This window comes from Chinchilla lanigera, unplaced genomic scaffold (genome assembly GCF_000276665.1).
Source record: "Chinchilla lanigera isolate Chin_1 unplaced genomic scaffold, ChiLan1.0 scaffold00200, whole genome shotgun sequence".
Taxonomy (NCBI): domain Eukaryota; kingdom Metazoa; phylum Chordata; class Mammalia; order Rodentia; family Chinchillidae; genus Chinchilla; species Chinchilla lanigera.
This window is the reverse complement of record NW_004955601.1, coordinates 56410-80090: the sequence shown is the minus strand read 5'-3', so window position 1 is coordinate 80090 and position 23681 is coordinate 56410. Positions and strand designations below refer to the sequence as shown.

Here is a 23681-nt window from a genome sequence, read left to right as displayed (position 1 = left end):
AAATCTTTCGCCTTTTACCATTTACCAACAACTACCCCAACTTTATCTTACTTTATGATACCGTAGTACTCCATTGTGTATAAACACCACATTTTCCCATCCATTCATCAGTTGATGGGCATGTGCATTGTCAACACTGTTACCAGTATCTAGCTATTATAAACTGTGCTGCTATAAACATGGGTATGCATATATTCCTTCAATATGATCCTTTGGGACTGTACTTAGAAGGAGGATAGCTGGGTTAAATGGAATCCCTATTTTTAGTTTCTAATGGAATCTCCCACAGTGATTTCCCATAGTAATTGTACTAGTTTATATTTCCACCAACAATGTAGAAGAATTCATTTTTCCCCAGATACTTGCCAGCATATGTTATTATTAGATTTTTTTAATGATAGTCATTCTTTCTGGGCTAAGATGGTATTTCATTGTAGTTTTATGTGCATTTCTTTGATAGCCAGTGATGATGAGCCTTTTTTCATGTATTTATTGTCCATTTATACTTCTTCTGAGAAGTGTCTATTTATTTTAGTGACCTTTTTTATAACTGAGCCATTTATTTGGGAGGAAGTAATATTCTTCTATTCTTTACCTATTCTTGATGTTAGTACTCACCTATTTCATTGTTTTAAAAATCTTTTATATATGCTAGTCTGTTTCATTTATACTATACATTTATCTTAGTTCATTAAAAAGAAAGTTATGTGTAATCTGCTTATCTCTGCTTTGTAAGAATCTTTTAGGTCTATGCTTTGTACTCTAACTACTTTGAAGATAATGATGCACAGTACATAATTATTGTTAATTCTCTTATTATTTTGTTATGAAATTTTGTTTTTTATAAAACAAAAATAAAAAGAAATTATTCTGATAAAATCTCGCCAGTGCCTAGCAGTGTGTGACCAATATCTGTCACTAAAAATTTATCAAATGAATGAATGAATACACAAATATGCAATGGATTTCTTAACAGTACTATGCACAGGTGAATTGGGAGTACAGTGTCAGTAATGTGATCAAGATAGTTTTTTGTCATAGAGTAATTTTTAAAGCTACTTTTTACAGTACTGGTGATTAAACTTAGGGCTTTCTCACAGAGCTATATTCCACCCCTTCTACATTTTCTTTTTATTTTGAGACAGGGTCTTGGGAAGCCACTAAGTTGCTCAGGCTGTGCTCAAACTTCCAATTCTCCTGCCTCCACCTCCCAGAAGGCTGAGATTTCAGGCATGTACCACTTTGTGCAGTCACAAAAGTCAATTTTAAAAAAGAAAGTGAAGCCATAGGGCGTGTTTTATTGATCATATCTTACAGCAACGATTTCCTGAAAGGCAAGAGAAACCTGATCCAGTGAACTTGCCTTCCTAGCACACGCATATTTATCACATTTTGTTTCTCGATGAGGTGTGACCCCTTCCAGGTGATCTTTCAGAAATTACAGCAGCCATTGCAGCTGTCAGATCATCACGTGATATAGGCAAACTGGGAACAATTTATTTCATTCTCTTCAGCGGAATCAGAAACCTATGGACTAGGATTTTGGGTGACACAGGGAAATCATAATCAGAACAGGCACAGAAACTGAGGTCATAGGAAATTACGAAACTGCTTAAGGGAAGAGATCACCAGGAAGGAAACCTGCTGAACAGGAGTTAGAGAGTTCTGTGAAATCATCTAAAATGTGCAAATGTGGGTGGGGGGCGGGGGGCGAGAGAGAAAGAGGGCTAGCGAGCAGACACATGTAGCACATGGGATGCCCAACAATATCGTTACAAGTGAACCTAAATAGAAAGTATTAAACATGGCTAGCTAAATGTTTACATACGCTGGCAAAACATCCATAACCTATGACGTTGCATAATAAAGCTTAGGTTGAACAAACTGCTCTTTCACATATTTCAAAATTGCATTTCCCTTTCTTTCCCTGGACACACTAAATAATTAGAAGGCAGTTTCAACAAACATGCTAAATGTGCTCCAGGACACAAAGTGGTAGACACTCAATAATGTTATTCATTAAGTCTGTTAGAATACTTTATCAAACCAGAATAAGTTGAAGGACAACACAGATAATTCCCAAATTTAGGCTAACAGAACTTTACGAACTTATAAAGGCGTAGAAAAAAAAAAACATGATTCAACAACCAAGAGACCAATAAGATATTTTCTCACCTTTTTGCTTATCCATTTTCCTGATATTAGTTGCTCATATGCAAATATATATGCATATGTGGGTTTGTGTTAAGTCCCTAATTAAGAATTTCACTAGATCCAAATGAATGGCTTCATACACTTAAGATATAGAGAATGAATTTTAATGCCAAGTGTTTAAGCTGTTGTCTAAACACCATAAAACAATTTATTATAAAATGAAAACCTAAATACCTAATTCCTATGTTTCCAGATTTTTTGTGGTTGTTGTTGTTTTCCGCTACTGGGAATCGAACTCATGACCTTGAGCTCGCCAGGCAGGTGCTGTGCCACTGCACTAAATCCCCAGCCCTGTTTCCAGATTTTTAAGGAAGTTATTTTTAAGTTATACTTTTAAATGTATTATTACATATAAATTATACTTTATACTACTACTTTGTTTTATCCAGGTATATATTTTAATATATTATTTTGCAAAACTATGCATTTACCTGAATGAGGAAAAGTGAATTGCTTATTTAAAAATTATAATGAAAGAAAATTTAAAAACCCTGATGCATTTTCCAGCACATATCCATATTTTCAATCAATATCTCATTTCTTTATGCTATTAAAAATATTACATCCATGTCGATATTATTCAAGGGTTTTCAGACTTCACACACATGCATGAACCTCTGCATATTAGATATCTGTCTACATCAATAATGGGACTAAATGCAAAAACCAAATTAATAATGGTAAACACAACACTCAAAATTTCTAATAAATGAAAGTAACTGAGAGGAAGAGCACTGTTTTACACATAAGCATTTGAGAGATTTTGGCAAAATGACAGTACTCCTGCTGTGAACTTGATTTCTGTATGTCACTAGGGTATGTATTTGTACTTAGACATATTCATTGTTCAGTGAGCTCTACTGTAATGCTTCACTTTTCAGATTAAATCCAGAGCTAATAACAAGACAGTACTCATATTTCTGATCCAAATCCACCAAATTTATAACAGTGTAAAGGTCAAAATATCCCTTCTGTGTATATGCATCTCTTTTTCCTTTTATTGTAAAATCCAGTACCAAGTGGTGAAAAGAATCATTTTCTTCCTGACCAGCAAACTACTCACCACGTTCATGCACAAACACAAAATATAACAATCAAGAAATCAGATATCACACTTAAGATTGCTTAAACACATTAGTCTTACCTCAGCCTTAAGTTTACCTCAGTCTGAAGGTTAGAACATTTTTGTAGGTTCCCTTTCTTTCAGATACACAATGTAGTATTCTAGGCTACTTGCCCCTCATGAACTGCTAGGAGCAGGAACTTGAAAAACCAGCCTCCCGTGTTTCCACAATCTATTTACACATGGAACACACCCAGTAGCACCGAGTAATGTTTATCTGTGGTAGACAGCTATTCCAAGAAGCAGGCTGTATCTACAGAGCTGAGCTGGGATCAGGAGGGGAAAGGTAATCAATTTCATCTTCTAAAGCAGATTTAAGAACATTTTTGACATGAAGCACTCTTCCACCAATGTTTTGAAGGTGATTCATTCTTTTATTATTTTTCCTAACTCTGAAAAGTTCTGTTCTTAAAGGACTTGAGGAAAAATACATGTAATAACAATAACTAAATCTATTTGCCAGGCACTGTTGCAAGTTCTTTACAAACATCATCGCCCTTGCAACTCCAAACTTTATTAGTTATGTACTAATATTATTGTCCTCACATTACACGTGAACAAACGTCATAGTTTGCCCATGATCACCCAATGAGTAGAGCCAGAAGCTAAATCCGGGCCCACTGGTATCATAACCTATGTACAAATACCTATTTAACCATGACACTGTCTTAAATGTTAGATAATAAGGTCTTCTTAGTCTTTGTAGTGACTATAATACATCTTGCCTTGAAGAAAGTGAAATTTTTGAAAGATTCTCCCCCGAGGTGATTATTTATTTATATAACCACAGTCAGGTACTACATTAGGATCCCAAATATGGGGTACTAGGTAACTGAAAAGACGAGTGTACCTTTAAGTATCAAGAGAGTTTTCACTTTCTTGTGTCCAAAGAGCTTTAGTATGTATCTTTTGTTCTGTTTTTCAAGTTCACTGACTCTTCAGCCATCTTCAGAGGAATACTAACATCATCTAGTGGGGTTTGTTACTGAATGATGTAATTTTTAGTTCTAAACTTTCAATTTGATTATTTTTCTATTTTCTACTTCTCTGCTGACATTTACTATCTTTACATCAATTAAGACCTTATTTTCCTTTCATTCTTTGAATATTTTTTCCTTTGCATCTTTGCACATAAAAGAATTGCTTCAGAGTCTTTAGAAAGTTCTGCTAAGTGGGCATCTTTAGATTTGTTTCTGTTTTTATATCCTTGACTCTAATATAAAATTTTTCTCTTTCTTTACACATTGAGTAATTGTTACTGTACATTGTAAAGACTTTTGATAGTTACTCTTGGGTAGTATTGATTTTTATTCTAATAGGCAATTCAATAAGTTTTGTTTTATTCCTTGCTAAGTTAGTTAGTTATACAGAAAGTCAAAGGTTTTTCCTAAATCTGTCTAATTTTGAGAAATCAACCTCCAAAATACGTTTCCCTTGTAAATCTTGTAAGATTTGAGTTCTAGGATAGCTAAGAGTACATCCATTATTGGTCATACCATAATTTTGATTAGATGCCCAGGATATTAACAAGGTATAAAGGTCTCTTCATTCTTGCTGGGATGGAGCTTCAGTGTTCCCCAGTACTGGCCAACTGGTAATATCTCTGTTTCCCTATTAACCTTGTAGTGAATACTTTGGTGAGTCTCAAGTAGTCCTGTCCTGTGAATGTATAGCCCAGTCCTCAGCCAAAGACTCCTGAAAAATCTCAAAATGGACCTTTGAAAGTCTTGCTACTCTCCTTGCTATTCTCTTTGCAAATACCAGGTTATTCATACCTATTAAACTCTAATGTCTGTCTCTTGAGCTCAGCAGAACAGACATGTTTTGCCTGGAATCCAGCTCACAGTGCCGTCTGTACATTTTCCTCAAGCAACAATTTGGAGCAGTGGTAGAATTACCTTGTAAGTTTACTTTATTGTAAGTCACTGCATTGTTTTGCCTGTTTTACAATGCCTAAAAATAGCTTACATTTTTTTCCAAATTTCATAGTGATTTATGACAGAGATGCTAGTTAGTACCAATTAATCCATCACAGTGACAGTGAAATTCTGTCAAAATGATTTATTACTGACCAGACTTAAGAATCATAGCTCATTTGTCCTAGTAAGCCTTATTTAGTTTATCTCAATAGGAATACCACTCAGAACATGAGCATATGCTTCATGTGACAGGAAGGTCATGGGCAACGACATCAGCACAAATTAGAAAAATCAATTTGCCGCTGCATCCTCTGTGTCCTCTTCATCCTTTATACTTAATGAGGGCCTTACTTTGAGTTCCCTTCGAAACATGCCAAGACAAGAAATGAAGTAGAAGAAGTTACTTTGTGATGTGAATTAGTTTCCAGTGGTATCTGTAACACAATACTACAGTCATGGTGGCTCAAAAGTCTGGTGATTCTTTTCCTTAACACATGTTTATAGTACAAGCAGTTTACAATCATCTTGAGGACTGGGTCCAGGTACATATTAGAATTTGTTTCTATTGTTATCCCCTTCCCTTCTGCTAACTACCCACTCTTGTAACTCCTCCTTCCCCATTATTATTCTTGTTGATATTATTAATCTTATCTCATGTTTATAGCATATAATATTTATATTCATTGAGTTGCTTAGGTTCCCTAGCATGGCAGATTTTTATTCTAATTATTTCCTCTTCCCCTCCCCATCACCGCTCACGATTCCCATTTGCAAGAGGTCCATGTTTTTGATTTCTTCAATCCATCCTATGTTATTCTCTTCTTTCGTACTTTGCCCTACTCAAATGAGAGCTACTGTATGGTATTTAAGCTTGCTTATCTGGTTTATTTTACTCACTGTATTTTCTAAATGCATCCATTTTCCTACAGATGTCTCCAGTTTTCCCTTCTTTATACCTGACTAGTATTCCATTATAAATAGATATAATATTTTCTTTACCCAATCATCTACTGATGGATGTACAGGCTAGTTCCAGGATTCAGCTATCATAAATTATGTTGCTATAAATATCGATATGTATCTATCACTACAGTTTGATGTTTTAGTTTTTTAGGGAAGATACCTAGAAGAGGGATAACTGGGTCATATGGAATTTCTAAAATTAGTTTTTTGAGAAATCTCCATACAGATTTCCATAATGGTTGTAATAGTTTACATTCCCACCGACAATGTAGGAAAGTTACTTTTTCACCAAAAGCACACCACCATCATTTGTTATTTTTGATTTCTTGATAAGTGCCACTCTATCTTGGACAATATAAAATCTCAGTGTTGTTCTAATTTTCACTTCTATAATGATCAGAGATACTGAATATTTTTTTCATATACTAGTTGACCATTCGTACTTCTTCTATGAAGTGTCTGCTCATTTCACTTGCCCATTTCTTGACTGGGTCTTCTATTTTAGGTGGACTACACCTTTTGTGTTCTTTTTTTGTTGTTGTCATTAATTTTATTGGTACATTTTAGATATAATAGTGATCACATCCATAATTGTACCTGTATATAATATATCCTGATTTTTCCTTTTTCCTACATACCCTCCCCTCCTTTAACACTTCTTCCCCTGGTCATTTTTGCCTTATCTTGAAGTTGTATAAGAGATGCGTGCACCTGGGTTATGTATATCCACAAGCAAACCTCATAAAATCATAAGCAGTATCAAATTATGGATGTCTAGCTTTCTCTGAGGAATAGAAGTGACTTTGCTTACAAGTTATCATTTATATGCATGAATAAGACCCTATGAGGGTATTATGGTTTGTGTCTGGATGTCCCCCCAAACCCTCATACAGTCATGGGATGGGCTTCTGGAGTTTATGATTGATACATGGTCCAATATTGGAATTATGGATGTGAGTGCTACACCTGCCCTGGGGCGAATAGATTGCATACAGTGTAAGGGAGGGAAAGAGACTACTTACCACCACACCTCCCTTTTGCACTTGTTGGTTTTGCTATTTTCCAACACCATGAACTGTTGCCTTCTGCCATGTGCCACCCTGCCTTTGACCCAGCCAAATATGGACTGAAACTTCCACAAACAATGAGCTAAATAAACCTTTCCTTCCTTAATTCTGGGTCTCAGGAATATTGTCTCAACAATGACAGAAAAAAAAAAACAAGACAGAATTTGATACCAGAGAAGTGGGGTCGATCTTGTGACTACACCTGACCATGTGGTTCAAGAGCTTTTGGAAATAGCTTATGGGAAGTATTTGGAAAGGTTCAGAGATGTCGCCTGAAAGAGTAGAGCTCAAACCCATTAGGCTGTTCTGTATGGGAGATTCTAGTCAGAGGCTGGTAGAAATCCTGCCTTTAAAGACTGGGTTTGGAGGGTTTCTGCTGGGAAGAAGGATTGAACTGGGTGCTGGACTCCAGACCATGTATGTTACAGTTTAGCAGAAAGCTTGTTTGCATTTTGCTTGTGTCCAGAGAATTTGCCTCAGACTGAGATTAAGGGTGGTGAACTGATTAATCTGGTAAATGAAATTTCAAGGCAGTCAAATGTTGGGGCAGTGGCATGGCTATTTTGGGGGGCTTTTACATTGGGAATCAAAAGCAAAGAGCCCAGCAGGATGATCTGAAATGTTGTGAGTTTGGCCAGAAAGGAAGCTCCATTAAAGCTGTGGATTGCAAAGATAAAACTGAGGAGATCTCCACTATTGAGGAGGAACAGGAGTATAGAAAAGATGGCATGAGGGCATCACAACAAACAGCAAATCTCCACCCTTTGCAGCCTCAAAACTGTGAAAATGAAAGACTGCTTTGAGAAGAGAGCTGCAGAGTGCCGTGTTCCAGAATGGCAGCAGCATAGAGAATTTGTTCCCCAGAACTGCATTCAGAGTGCCCAGCAATGCAGGCACTCCACCCCTATGCCCAAGAGGGAGGAAAGCTTGGCTGCTACTCCAAGGTGGCAGCAGACCTTGGCATCATCCACGTGGTGCTGGTTTTAGGTACATGCAGAATGCAAGAGTTCTGAGGTTAAGAAGGCATCCACCTCAATTTCAGAAGGCCTGGAAGGCCAGGCAGTGTGGCCCTTAGAGGGCAGGGTGTGAAGCTGTGAGTGTGAAGCAAAAAGTGCATTGGAAAACTCAGAAATTTGGAAAAGCAAGGAACGTGGATTGTCTAAGGAAAGCTGCAAGGACGAAGCAAAGTTGGTCCAAGAGAGAAGCAATGGGAGCTGTAAGCACCAGAAGTGCCGTACGGGTGGACTCATGCAAGCCCTTTGGAACTCACAGATTGAGTGCCACAGATTGCTTCACATGCTGGAAACAGAACTACAGGGCATAATGTTAGCCCTGCTGAATTTTGTACTTGCTTTGGTCCCAATGCTCTGTATCCCCGTTTGTACCTTTTGGAATGGTAATATTTATTTTGTGCCACTGAATGTTGGAAGTGTTTAACTTTGTTTTCCTTTGTACAGGGGCTCAAAGCTAAGAGTTTGCTTTACATCTCAGAGGATACTTAGGATTTGGACTCTTCAGCAATGTTGAAACTGCTAGGACTTTGGCAATTCTTAGACATGACTAAAATGTCTTTTACATAAAGAGATGTACATGAATCTTTGTGGGGGATAGGGGTGGAATGCTATGGCTTGTGTCTAGTTGTCCTCCCAAAGCCTTACACAGTCATGGGATGGGCTTCTACAGTTTATGATTGATACATGGTCCAGTGTTGGAATTATGGATGTGAGTGCTATACCTGTCCTGGGCCGGGTAGTTTGCTTACAGTGGAAGAGAGGGAAAGGGGCTGCTTACCACTGTTCCTCCCTTTTTCTCTTGTTGCTTTTGCTATTTTCCACCACCATGAACTGTTGCCCTCTGCCATGTGCCACCCTGCCTTGGAACCAGCCAAGTATGGACTGAAACCTCCACAAACAGTGAACTAAATAAACCTTTCCTTCCTTAATTCTGGGTCTCGGGTATATTGTCTCAGCAAGGAGAGAAAAGTAACTAAGACAGAGGGTTGTCAAGATAATGCAATGTATTTTTGTGATTAAGGGAAAACAAAATATCTTTTGTTCTGATTTAAAATAATTTTTGCTACAGAATATGAAAGAGGTGGTTAAAGAAAAAAATGAGCATCTACATGGGCTTTGGAAAGTTCACAGAAATAGAATTTGAAAATGAACAAATCTGTGTTAAAAATTTCCAAAGCTGACTGACACAATTTTTACAAGCTAATTCATAAAATTATCAAAAAGACCTTGTGATTACTTTGGGCTCAAATTTCATACTCGGTACTGAATTTGACCTGAGAATTTAATAACACCATTAAAAAGAACAAGTTCTGTTAGAATGCAAGTCTGTTCTTCATAATGCATTATGGTATAAATTGTCACTCTTCTATTTTTTATCATGCTGAAACAGATTACTGATACTTTGATGGCTTAACAACACACACGTTTATGTGCTTATAGTTTTGGATGTCAGGAAGTACAGTGGTACTTCAGTTCACCAACTTAATTTGTTCCATGATTCTGGGGAAGAGTTTCACACTGGTGTTCATCACCTAACTTGGGGTTCACGAAGAGAAGCAAAAATTTGCCAGATACTTCTGTTAGTGAAAAGATTTATTTGTGTACAAACTCAAATTGTCTAGGCTACCTGCTTTATGATCTGCCCCCAAAGCAGAGAATATGTTCCTCTACAGAATAAATTTCAACAAAATTTTCTCACTTTATCAGATTATCCAAAAAAATATAGGAAAAACTGTTATATTTTTAGTATTTTTCACTATTTATTTAGTGTCTCTTTGTATAATATTGTATTTAAATTACATTGTATTACCAAAGATTTGTTGGTAGCCAACCTACAAGCATTTATATTTTCAGGCTTCACCATACTTTATTAATTGTTCAAATGACTAGGCCATTGGGCCTGTTTGTCTGGTTTAAAACTGTATGTATAACAACTACCTTTGTATGGTCTTATAAGGTAAATAAGTGAATTTGACAATGGAAAAATAAAAGAGGATAGAGGGAAGGGGAGAGAGGAGAAAAGCAGATTTGTAACCTGTTATGTACATGTACTAATTTCTACAATGAATGTAATTATTATGTACTGCAAATGTGTATTAATAAAAGTCAAACAATAAACAGAATCCTTATTTACAAAAAGCTTTATTTCCATTTTTTCTTTTTTCCTTATCCCTTCCTTCCTACCCTCCCTCCCCCTCCCTAATTTCCCATCCCATTTGAACATTTTCTTCCTATTTTAAAATGTCTGTTCTACATTTCGGTCCTTATTTACACTTTTGGTTTCTCACACCAGAGAAACAATATGGTATTTACACATGTATGTCTGTTTTATTTCACTTAAGAATGTGGTCTGAAGGTGCATCCATTTTCTTAAAATTGTCTAGGGGAGGTAGAGGGGTTGAAGGAAGGGGATGGGGAATGGAAAAAAAAGAAGAAATGAGACATATCATGAAGCTGGAAATAGTGGTATATGCCTGTAATCCCAGCACTCAGGAAGCTAAGGCAGGAGGATTGCCACCAGTTCAAGGCCAGCCTGGGCTACATAGTGAGTTCAAGGCCAACCTAAACTACATTGCAAGACCCTGTCTCAAAGAAAAAGGGCATATCATGTACAGGTACAAATTCTCTATGATGAATGTGATCATTACATATATCTAAAATGTATCAGTAAACAATTAATTAAAAATAAACATAATCCTTAATGAAAAATGAAATAATATTTTGGAATAATTTTACACTTAAAACTCTCATTAAAATTTCTCATAAGCCCTTGTAAAGTCAAAACTTTTACTCTATTACTTTATAAGAAGAAAGTTGTTAGAAACAGGTTTATATGACATGCTACTATTTATGAGTTCTACAAAAATTGTCTAATCAAAAGAGTTTCTCAACCTGTAGTAAGTTATATTTATTTTTGCTTTCTATCTCATTTATGGTTAGCACATAATAATTGTACATATTTTTCATATGCAATGTGCTATTTTGATACATGTATACATTATTTAATGATCAAATTGTGGTGGGGAAATACAGTTAATATAAATACTATATGAAGTGTCCCATGTATGAGAGAGACCTACATATTTGTCAGTACCTTCATTGTCCGCTTAACATTATAAGGCATAATTTCAGTGATTATCTTTTAAATGTTTGGGTACAATTTGGCTATTTTAGCTGGCATCTAACATTGTCTAAGCCACAACTCATCACTTGAGAAAAGAGATCATACTTATCTCTGGTGATTTATTAAAATACAGATGCTTAGGATCTACTCTATACCTCACTGAAAGTTATAACTAAATTGTTAGATTTATAGACATTTCAGCAAAACTCTTTTTGTGACTTTACAATCTCCTTTTGTACAACACAGAAAAATAATTTTACTTCTAGTTGTATTATTCTTGCCATGGCACCCCACATTTTTACTTATAAAAATTATATTTTCTTGTAATAACTGAATCAGGCATTTTAAGTCTCAGGCATCTCCAGCTAGTTTTTTACATATACCGTGATGATTGTGTGAAGGGCTACAATTAGCTACAAGGACAAAGATTTTTGTCTCCAACCAAGAAGTACAGTCTCAGAGACCTGTGAAATAGGACAGGACCTCAGATACTTCATAAAATAGAGGCTGAGACATGGGCTCATCATCCATCACATCACATAATCACATTTAACCATCCTATTAGTGATAAGGGTCAGAATTTCCAAAGTATCTTCACTGAGAAGCTTAACACAATATCTAGTAAAACAAGATCTAGGTTGCAAAGTCCAAAGATGTGGACACTAAAATCAATCCTTTTCCCCTGACCTTCATGAGCTTTCCCCCAAACACACACACACACACACACACACACACACACCAAAGTTCTTCAGAGTGAGTTGTTGAGTACTTTCTTGGAAAACAAACACCCTAACAACTTGGTATTGGGGTCTTAACCTTCACTTTCCCAAAGGAGAATATTAGATGTTTTCTAGCTCAGGGCCTTTATCCAGGACAGAGTAAAGGAAAGTTCCTCCATAAGAGATCCTCATCACCACTGTGCTGCTCACTTCACCATGTGGCCTTGACCAAGTTGACCATTACCTCTGGGCCTCTGTGATCTCAGATGTCAGGTGGAGTCCTTAAAAAATCCTGTCTACTGGACACCGTTTACATATTTTCAGTAGGGATCTTTTCCTAGGAAAAGATCATTGTCTGTCAATTATATATCTCAAGCAGACCTTTGAAATAATTTTTCACCCTTTTCTTTTTATAGTTATGGAAGGCAATGAATCTCCAACTAAATCACACTATAGGATGCCAGAACCCAGTTATCCTCCCTATCATTTTAGTATTCTTATTGTGTGTAATGAGAATTTTTCTGCACAGCTCAGTTACTGATTTGTTTTCATACTACACTTCACACCTCAAATATCTTATAATCACAGTGTCTAACCAGGCTTCCTCCTACTAACTGGTTTACTTTAGTATATTTTGCTTTAGTAAATATAGATTAGTAATATTTTCCACACAGTTATTTTAGAATATTAGAAGGGGGCTGGGGATTTAGCTCAGCGACACAGCGCCTGCCTGGCAAGTGCAAGGTCGTGAGTTCGATTCCCGGTACCTGAAAAAACAAACCAAAAACAAAGAACCATTGTAGAATATTAGGAGGAACCAATCTTTTACTTTCTTGAAGGAATCTGAAGGATAAATATTAAAATAATACCAATAAGGCCCAATTTGCTGTCTTTAATCATATTTAAAATCATAGCATTTCTAAAAGTATAGAGTAAAATAAATTCAGTATGCCACTGTTGTGTGCAAACTGTGGTTTCAAGACTTATGCATGCCCATTAATAGTTACTGATTGGATACAATGGGTAGGGGAACTGAGGGTCACTTTTTTAATTTTAAAGAGAATAAAAATTTAAAAAACAAAAATGATGTAGCATTTCAAAACAAGATGATAGGAAATGGTAGTAATGGTTGTTATATTACATATTGCTATCTTCAAAGTAGTTGTTCAGGTTACCAGATATATGCCTGCAAAATTAATCAAACAAGTAAGCATTAGTTGTTCCTTTCAATAAACCAGTATGAATTAGTAGTACAATTATCTTAGCTATCTTGTGTGTATATATGTATTTTTTTCTCTTTCTTCTTTCTTGTTTCCTTTCCCTCATCCCAGTTGTTTTTTCTTTTTGAGCAGTTTTTTTCCCTTTGACAATATCTATTACACCTTTCAGATTTTATTTACTCTTTCAGTTTCTTACACTAGACAGTCAATATGATGTTTACACATATGGGTCTCATTTATTTCACTTATAAGTATGGTTTCTAGTCTCATCCATTTACCTATAAAAACCTAAAGTTTATCTTTCTTTATAGCTGAGTAACTGAGCATAACTTTGTTAGCACTTTCCTCATTGATGAGACACAATACTCAACACCTATAATTTAAAGAATGCGAGGCTTAATTAAGCTCACAGTTTTCATCCATGGTCAGCTGGCTCCATGGCAGACACAGGATAGCATAAGGGCATAGCAAGGAAAAAGATGCTGAACTCATGGTGTCCCAAGAAGCAGAGAATAAGAGGAGGAGCTAGGGACAAGAATACACCATTCTAGGTCACAACCCTAAGGTCCCCCCTGCTAACTTTCAGCTACATCATACACATGATCCAATCACCTTCCACACACATGAGAAATTGGGGGAACATTTTTAATCTAAACCATTACAATCATTGTTTAGGAACCTTTAGAGAAATCTGAGGTTATTACACATTTTAAGTAAGTGGAGTCATTTTCCTGGGTAGGGCATATGCCAGTATAGTACATCTTCTATAAGTTTAAGAAAATTGGTGCCAGAGAAGTGGAGTTGTGGTATAAATTTGGGCCCACAGGAGGTGTGGGTGCTGGAAATATTAGTACCATTACAAAGAAACTAAATACTTTGTATAGGGACAACAAAAAACACACCTTAAGGATACCTCAGGAATCAGTAAAATTCCATCCATAACAGATTCAAAGGTGCAAAATTGTAAACCACGCATGTAAGAAGAGATTTCTTGAGTATTCTGCTCCAGAAGGGACACCTAGAGAATTTGTTCCCCAGGATGCAGTTCACTGTGGTCAGCCATCCAGACACTCTGAGGCCACTGCAGTCGTGGTCCAAGAGGGGTCTGATTCTGCCCTTGTTGTTAGCAGACCTTGGCATCACATGTGTGATTCTGGTTTTACCACTCACAGAATATAAGAGTTGTGGGGTCAGGGAGGCTTCCACCAATGTTTAAAAGGGAGGCCAGATAAGCAGCCACCAAGAATGCAGTGACTAAAGTTGTGGGAATGAAGGCTGAGGTACAGTGGAGACCCCAGAAAGTCAGAGATGTCAGGAACATAGGTCATTTGCCAAGGAAAGCTGCAGACTGTGAGTGGACACAGCTCAACATAGGTTGAGTGGGCTGAAGCCAGCAAGGTTATAGTGGTGGGGTAGCCTAAGTCATTTGGAATTCATATCTTACTACCATCTGCTCCAGATGCTGGATATGGAGCTACAGTACTTAATGTCTGACTTGTTGAGCTTCTGTCTTGCTTTGCTCCAATTTTTTTTCTATCTCCAATTCCTCCCTTTTGGAATGGGAATGTTTACTGTGTGCCCTTGTGACCTTAGTTATGTAACTTGTTCTGTTATTTTTACAGAGGTTCATGGCTAAGCTCTTGCCTTTAATCTTAAAAGAGACTTTGACTTCTGAAAAATGCTAAAACTACTAAGACTTTGAGGACAGGATTATTGTGTTTTCATTTCTGTGCAAGACAGTCGTAAAGTCTAAGGCAGAATTATTAAAATTTTCCTGTCTATCTGGAGATTAACTGTGGTTTAGGGAGAAGCGTTTCCATGTCAAGTTAACAAGGGCAATTAAACTTAATTGTGACAACTTCATTACCTCGGTAGCTGCTCAGGAGATGGGTAGCATACACATCTGTGTGTGTCTTGGTGGGTCATAGAGGCATGACCTTGGGTACTATATCTCATCCCTCACCCATTCTTTACTGGTACAGTTGTCCTGTTCTGCTTCCCAGCCACTATTAATTAAGGATCTTTGCTCCAGTACAACTTTATGCCACAATGTTTCTGCCTTGGATCCAACTAACCATAGGCTTATTCTTTAATTTGTGAATGTTGGGCATTGTATCTCAGAGATGAAAAAGGTGATTAATACATTGGGTTTCTACAAGCACATCTTCAAACTGCATTTGAGGTTTTTACTGTCTATCAGGTGTTCAAGGCCATTCTCTGCTGCCTCCTGGCCTTTCACACAAGGTTGCTCAGGGGCTGCCCTACTGCCTTCCACAACACAACCAGAAGACCTGGATTTCCACACACAGTGCACCACTGTCTGAACTTAGGATTTTGGACATTTTTCTACTTCCTCTGTGCTCTGGTTTCTACAGATGTAAAATGAAGTATAAGACTGTTTCGTCTGTAAGGATTCCTAAATATAAATCGGTGTGAACCTGCAAACTGCAACATGTGGCATAGAGTAGTCTTTAATAACTATCTGTATTTTTCTCCTACTCTAACCAACATGCTTAGGTATGCTTCCCTATGCTGCAGCTGGATCTGGTGCTCAGGTGATCGCTACATGTTGGGGTCTGATTGTGATAACTGATCCATATAGCCCATAAATAAGACAGGAGAGTGCAAAGCCGAAGAGGAAGACTTGAGGCAATGGACACACCAAGCAGGTCACACATTGCTTTCCCAACATTCCTGGAATGCCCCCAGCCTAACTCTTGCTGTCTTGGTTACTTTCCTGTTATTGCTGAGACAAAATACCTGATACCCAGAATTAAGGAAGGAAAGGTTTATTTATTTCACAGTTTGTGGGGATTTCAGTCCATACTCGGCTGGCTCCAAGGCAGACTGAAACATAGCAGAGGGCAACAGTTCATGGTGGCAGAAGATAACAAAGGCAACAAGAGCAAAAGGGAAGAGTGGCTGCAAGCAGCTTCTTCCCTCCCTGACACTGTATGCAAACTACCTAACCCAGGACAGGGGTAGCACTCACATCCAATATCCCAACACTGGACCATGAATCAATCATAAACTCTAGAAGCACAACCTATAACTGCATGAGGATTTGGGGGGACACCAACACACAAGCCATAACACTTGCAGACCAAGGCCCTTTCATTCTCAGAGCCCCTCAGAATGTTTTCTCAGCCCTTTACCCAGGCCAGCTTCCCACAAAGGGCCCAGTAAACACAGTTCCCATTTGAATTCATCCCCTGAAATCATTGACTCAAAGGCCCCATGCTGACAACAGGTTCCCCCCACAACCTTGCATGGGCAGCTCCTCCTCGATGCCCAAGAAAACCTTTAACTAAAAGTGACAGAACCTGAGAGAACCACTGGCATTAGTTTAATCACTTTATTGACAAAGCTAATGACAATAGCAAGGGCTCCCTCATCTCTGGGGCACTGGAGGGACAGATGGCACTGTTGATGAGGAGCCACTGCACTTTGTGGCACAGGTCTCATCCTATCTTCTTGGCTCATGCAATCTCTTTGAGCAGATGCTTGGTGTTCTCCCCCAAAATGCCATGGAGCTGGTCGATGTTGCCCACGACTATCTCCAGGTGCTGGGGGGCGATGTGCTTCTAAGTTTTGTCATGGGCCTCCTTTCCGGCCAGGTCCAGTATGTGGGCTGTCAGGCTCTCCAGAAAGGCAGCAAAGAAAACTGGGGTGATGGAAGTGAGCCGCTGGGCATTGCTCCCCTTTCTCATGTAATGCTCCATGCGGCTAACTATGAATAGCAACTCTGCTCTAGTAGAACATGAAACTGTCCATTTCCTAGAAGTTGAGGGTTGCAGGCCTCTTTGCCTGTGGGCCATCACGGTTGACAGTAGTTGCCCCAGGCTGACATCTGTGGTGGCCTGAGCCTGGCCAAGTAACTGAGCTTACACCACTCTGTGCTTCTTATTAGTCAGCAGTTGGCTTTGTGACAACCACCGTTATGCGCTGTCATTGGTGGCCACTGAGCTCTGGTCAGGCCTCTGGCTACGCACGTCCATGATATGAACCTGGTTGCCATCGTACCTAGATACATTTTCTGACAGAGCTCTAACTTTCTACTACACGTCAACATTAGAAAAATGTCTGCTTCAATGCAAGCATTACCTGGTGTGCAGCAAACCGTTCAGGTTCCCTGGTCACAGCCTTGCATTGCCATTGAGTTCTTCACATTCCTCTGGAAGCCCCTGGCCACCGACAGAAATGCAGAATACCTCACCTGTTTCAGGGCCATTTGTGTCCCTGACTGTGGTGCAGTAAAAAGAATTTTACTTCCACATATAAAATTACTTAAATATTCATGTTAAATATTTCTGTGTCTGCTCTTTGGATTTCTCTTTTCAACTACTTGCAATATCTGACAATTCTCTCATAAGTTTAAACAGATTCTTTCAAAATTAAATCTGTTTGATATCTGGGTAAATAGCAGGATCTTCCTGTTTGATCTATACATCTGTGTTGCAGGTAACATCTGTGTTTCCAGTAGATTCATCTTAACATCTTCATAAGAGAATTGAATCTGTCAGGATCAGTTAAAGCCCAAGACTATGTTTTCCTGACTCTTTAAGATATATTCAAAGCACTGTAGGACATTATGATTCTGTATTTTCTGAAGACCATTTCAATGTTTAATTTTACAATTCTATTTTCTAAAATGCTGGTTTTATATTTCTAACGTATTTATTCCCTTGCTGCCAATCAGCTAGCCTCATTATTGACAAAAAGGTTGGGAATCTGGATTCAGAATCCAGTCATGCACAGATGTCTACAAATGATTGAAATCTAGTTCTGTGGGCTGCAAGATGAGAAAGAATCTCATTTGCCAGTCTTCTCATTTGCTAACTGTCTTTCTTCCATGAAAGCGGTTAAGAATTTATACACACTGGAAGGAAGGCTGCTTTCCTATATACAGATGGGGATATTTTACTCTTTCCTGTTCTCAGTTGACCCACGATTTCTTGTAGAGATGGCACTCTAAGGTCTCTTGCTCTGTGCATTGTCTCTGGAATATAGAACTGTTCACTTCCCATTCTGTATGTGATGTTTTCCTACCTCGGGAGGGTATTGATAGGTTAGAAGATTACAAAAAGTAAAGAATATCTTTGCACTACACTGAGACGTGCCTACTGCAGCCATCATCTCCTGCTTTCCTGCTCTGCTTGACAGTCTGCTGTTTCTCCCCAAGAGGTGACATGGCATTGCTGTGACAGTGTTCACAGCACTCAGCAATTTCCTGGGAACCAGGCCCCGCTGCATTGTTGAGTAAGAATGTCTGAGCACATGAGTTAGGGGGGGACAGGCACAGCCTGTTACTAGAGGCTCTCTTGATCCACATGATAGGGGAAGTGACCGGTTTACAGGTGCACATGGATTCACATTGGGGGAACCTCCCAGATGAAGGGACTCTCATGCATCAGCTCACTCATAAGGAAAACCTGGCTAGCACTAAGAGGGCGCTGAAGAATGCACATACAGTGGTGAACTGGAATCTAAAGCCCAATTCCTCTGCTTGTGTTGTGGAAGCTGAGTGGCCATCCTCTGAGTATTCCTGTGTGAATGGACAACAGGCAAGAGAAGGTAGCTCTGTAGGACCCATTCCACTGTGCAGTCCTCCCAGGGGGACTTTCAGGGGCACGGGGAAGACTGTTGCAGCACTCGATAATGAATCCCATGTTTTATTTAACCTCCACAGGAGCGTGTTCACTGAACTTGCATGTAGTTTGCATTCGTTATCTGGGACAGAATTACACATGCTCTTGTTAGTCCTCTTAAAGGATGTATTCAGGCACTGATATTTCTTGACTATTCCTTCAAGTACCTGATCAATAAATCACAGTATCCAATACAGATAGCATGATTGTTTTCTCAATATACTGCTGTTCCAAACACACTTCTGCATTAGTCATTAACAACCACTAAGGAGTGCTTGCTTTGCTTACTCATTCATTTTAGGTATGGGTACAAATTAGAGGTGTCCACAACAGAGGACAGAAAAATATCCTCAGTATGCAGAAAATACTGCTCAGGTGACTTATCTTTTGGAATAAGGCAGTGTATAAAAAAATAACAAAAGAAACCAGCATGACCACAATTCCTGTTTTGTAATTTTCTTTTTTGTTTCCTCATCATGGGTCAGTTTGAATGTAAATCCTCCTGTCCCATGCAGGTTTTGTCAGCAGTGTCCACCCTCACCCCAGCATCCATTGCCATCCCTTCTGACTTCAGTCTTTCCCAACCATGAGGCAGGCCTTTCCCACCTAAGTGAGAGTCTTCAGCTCCTCAACAAGTGCCAGGAACAAGCTGAGAATCCAACATACCTATGAGGCCCCAAGCCACTCTTGGCCTCCCAGGGCCTTCTTTGCTCAGAGTCCCTAAGAATGTCTTCTCTGCCCTGTCTCCTATGGCCACTTCTTGCACCACTGCCATCGAAACTACTCTTCTGTAGTTACTGATTCAAAGGCCCTACACTGAACACTGCTTACGACCCCACACCCCACTGCCATCAATCTTCTGCATTCCAGACCTCCTGGGTGCCTCTCAGACATCAGTGCACTCAGAAACACTGCTTTAACTTTCCCATTTAACTTTCTTCTTCTCTACTGTTGTATTTCTGCCATTTTTCTCGTGCTTTGGCTCATTTACAGTCAATAACTTTCCCACTCCAAAAGAAAGAAATTGGAAGGAAGAAATGAATCTCTAATCTGCAATTTCAGAAGCCAGTCATGCAAAACTCCACGAGGTTTTGAGGCTTGGCAATAATCTTACGTGATGTAAGACCTTTTCCTCCCGTCCCACTGATCCTGTGATTACAACCGTGCACCACCAAGCCAGGCCTGAGCACACATTCAGACTCTTACAGTTCAGGAGGTCAGAAGTCCAAAATCAGTTTCATTAGGCTCAGAAGGGGTGGTGATAGCAGTATGATCTTTCTAGAGGAGAATCTTTCCATACTTTTTTCTATCTCATACAGCTACATTTTTTGCATTCTAGATCCTTCTCTCAGATTCACACATATGTCCAAACAAATGTGTACTGCCAAATGGTCATTCATAAATTAAAGCAGGATGTATGACTGCCAGCACGATTGTTATTTTTCTGTGGGGCAGGAGCATAGTCCCATAATAAGATGCTAATATTCTCAATAATAATATTCTCAGCGTCTGTCCTTCAGTTGTGGTGTCTGAAAATGTCACCAAACATTGACAAATTATACCTAGGGCAGATGATTATCATCAATTGAGAAACATTTAACTACATTTCAAAACAAGAGTTACTTTAAAATACAGTGAGGGATTTACTTTAAATCAGATAATCAAGGAATATCTTCAGGAAAGAGACATTATGTATTATCTCTAACGTTCTTTCAAATTATTATTTTCTTTTTCCCATTAATGATTTGATCAATCTACTTTTCTTACATCTGCTAATCTGAGCAACTTCGTGGAAGATAACAATATGTAATATAACGACCACTGCCCGTCCCTATCATTTGGTTTGAAAACCCATATCATTTTTATTGTCCTTGCTTTCTTTTGTTTGTATTTTGCTATTGCTCTTTTTTGTACTATGTTCTTTAAAATAAAAATAAAAAAATAAAACTGAAAACTGACAGAAGAATAGGGAATGGATCAGAGAGATGGTAAAAGAATATTCCAGAAAGAAAGCATGAACAAATACCTAAGCTGGTGAAGTAGTTGAGGTATTTCAAATGAGAGCTAATAGATTTGGCCAAACTTGAGTGCAAGAAAGGACAATGATCTCACATGGCCTTATATCTACACAGAAGTAATGAAGAATCATTTTTTTTATATTAAGAAATAAAAGAAGGAAAACCTATTAGCAAACAGACATCCATTTACAAAAAAGCATAAGGACAATACAAACAAGAAAGAGTTACAAAGTGGTAGGAGATTAACAATGGTTGTTCTATTACGTTTTGGTATCTTCAAAGTGGTTTCTCAGTGAAAAATCTTGACTTTAAGAGACTTCATGGCAGTTGGGTCCATCACTTAAATTTGGATAAACACAAGTATAATCTATGCATTTTTATTATGTAATGATAAAATAGAAAGAGATTTTAAGAGGGCACAGGAAGAGAATGAATGTTTTAATATTATATGGTCGATTTTGCAGGAGTGGCCACTATCATCCTAACCTCTATAGCCACTGTGTGTATCAGCACGATTAAAAATGTAGAAACAGGGTCTTCATAGATCTCTACACTGCTCAGGTTAGGCTCACACTTGCAGTTGTCCTGCTTCAGCCTCTGGGGTGCTGGGATTAAAAGCATGTACCATATACCATCATGTCCCGATCCTGGCATTCTTTAGTTGTGGCCACATAAAACCAATGTCTGCCTGTGATTGCAGTGCCTTCTCTGTGTGTCTTCTTTTTGGTCTGGATCTCATCTTGCTCTACTTCATTCTTAAAATAACACTTGCAACTATGTTGACCCATCTGAATGACCCAGGGGAACCTCCTCATTTTAAGATTCTTAACTGAATTACACTATTTTCACAATCTTGGAACATTTTCAAGCCTCAAGTATTAGGGTATCTTTGAGTTCCCATTGTTCTGCCTACCACAGAGAAGGAAAGAGTGTGAAAATATTCCAAGGAAGAAGACAAGTTACTAATAAGGTGTGTGATACAGCTGTATAGTTCTTCCCCAAGAGAGCTGCTGTGATTATATGAGGGGCCTAAAACTACAAAGGGTCACTGTTCTCACCGGTAGCAAAGCTTTGGAAAGAAAGTTAGTTGACACTTGCACCCAAACAGTGAAGACTGTCTTCTAGGGTTTGGTTGATTATATAATCCAGGGCCAGGTTTTTTCACTGCCTATATCTTCCTTGTTTAGTGAGCATAGGAATATTATGAAGGAGGCTATTTAATGTGCTGAAATTTGCTGCTGTCTGCAGGAAAGGAGGATACTGCCTTGGAGAAATTCCATGCTATTCTCAAGTGATAACATCATTCTTGACCCTTTACCCTTTGCTCTCTCTTCATTGAAGATGGAGAGAAGTCACTTTCTTAGCCTTCCTTGCGGGTAGTGTGATAATATGAAATGATGTGTTGAAAGAAGCCTAAGGAGAAGCTTGATCAGAGTACTTCTTGGTCAGCTTTTATTTTTGTTGAGGGACAGATATAGTTGATGCCCCCCTCCCCATGCATAACCTTGCTCCTGCCCTAACTGAGGTTGCCATTGTATATGCTGAAGCTGTCTGACCTATTTGCGTAAGAATCATAAGCCACACACTGAGCATGAGGAATCATCTGGGTAAAAGACTATTGAGTCTTTAATGATCTTACTTTCCAGGTGAACTAATAAGATAAGCAACTGCGTATCTTTTGATATCTTTTTGTTTAAAAAAAGAAAGAAACCCATTTTTAAGATTGTTACTTGGAAACAGAAGCATTGCTAGCTTATGCCGATGGATTCTCCATTTCCTCTACAGATACTGTGCTTGCAAGACAGAAGCTGATATTCTTCAGATACCTTTCCTAGGCTAGGGCATCCCTGTCGGATCAAGATGAGGTTCACCTTGCTTTGTAAGTGCTGGATACTTAAACAGAGGGCTGAGGCAGCCTATCTCCCATCTTATTGCTGTCTTTTTGCTTCCTCTGCTTTCATTCCCCTCGGTACTATTTCTCCAATTATACACCTTCTTCTCTCAGGTTTACCTGCACTGCACCTTGGGTTGAGTGTGTGCTACAAAGCTCATGTTTTGGAAACTTAAACCCAGTGTAAGTGTTTGGAAGAGAGAGCTAATGGGAGGTGCTTAGCTCATGAGGGCTCTCACGTCACAAATGGATTGGTGCTTTTATTGTAGGAGTGGGATTATTATAATAGCAGTTGAGATCCCTTCTACTCTTGTCTTTTCTTACTCTTCCTCCTCGGATGACACAGGAAGAGATCTTTCACCAGATGCCAGCCCCTTGATCTTGGTCTGCTCTGCCTTGAGAACACTAAGAAGTAAATTTCTGTTGTATGTGAATCAGCCAACCTGACGTATTCTCCCATAACTGCACAAAGAAGAATGAGAAATCCTTTCACTGCTCTTCCTCTGCCTCAAGAGTGTCTGGAAAGGGCTGTGCCCACTCAGCATGGACTCTCCTACATGTGATTGAATTAGTTCAGTTTCTAAGAGAGGTGTGAAAAATAAGTAAGCTCTTTAATATTCTTTACCAGCATATTGAATTCTTCCCAGCTTTCCTCACATATCTCAGAGATAGGTGCCAAAATATTTAGGGTAATGACAGTGGGTGTTTTAGGAGTTGCTCAACTAATATGTTTAAGCCTTTTTGGTGCTTTGCTGTGATTAG

The 23681-nt window shown here is 38.6% G+C and overlaps 1 protein-coding gene across 1 annotated transcript in view; it reads right to left on the bottom strand.

Annotated features, from left to right (window-relative positions):
• Sytl5 (synaptotagmin-like 5) overlaps positions 1 to 3444 on the bottom strand; it is a 133552-nt gene extending 130108 nt beyond the window's left edge. The window contains exon 1 of the mRNA XM_005414815.2: positions 3359 to 3444. The gene's annotated coding sequence lies outside the window, so the exon portion shown is untranslated. The remainder of the gene's footprint in view (positions 1 to 3358) is intronic.
• Between the last annotated feature and the right edge of the window lie 20237 nt (positions 3445 to 23681).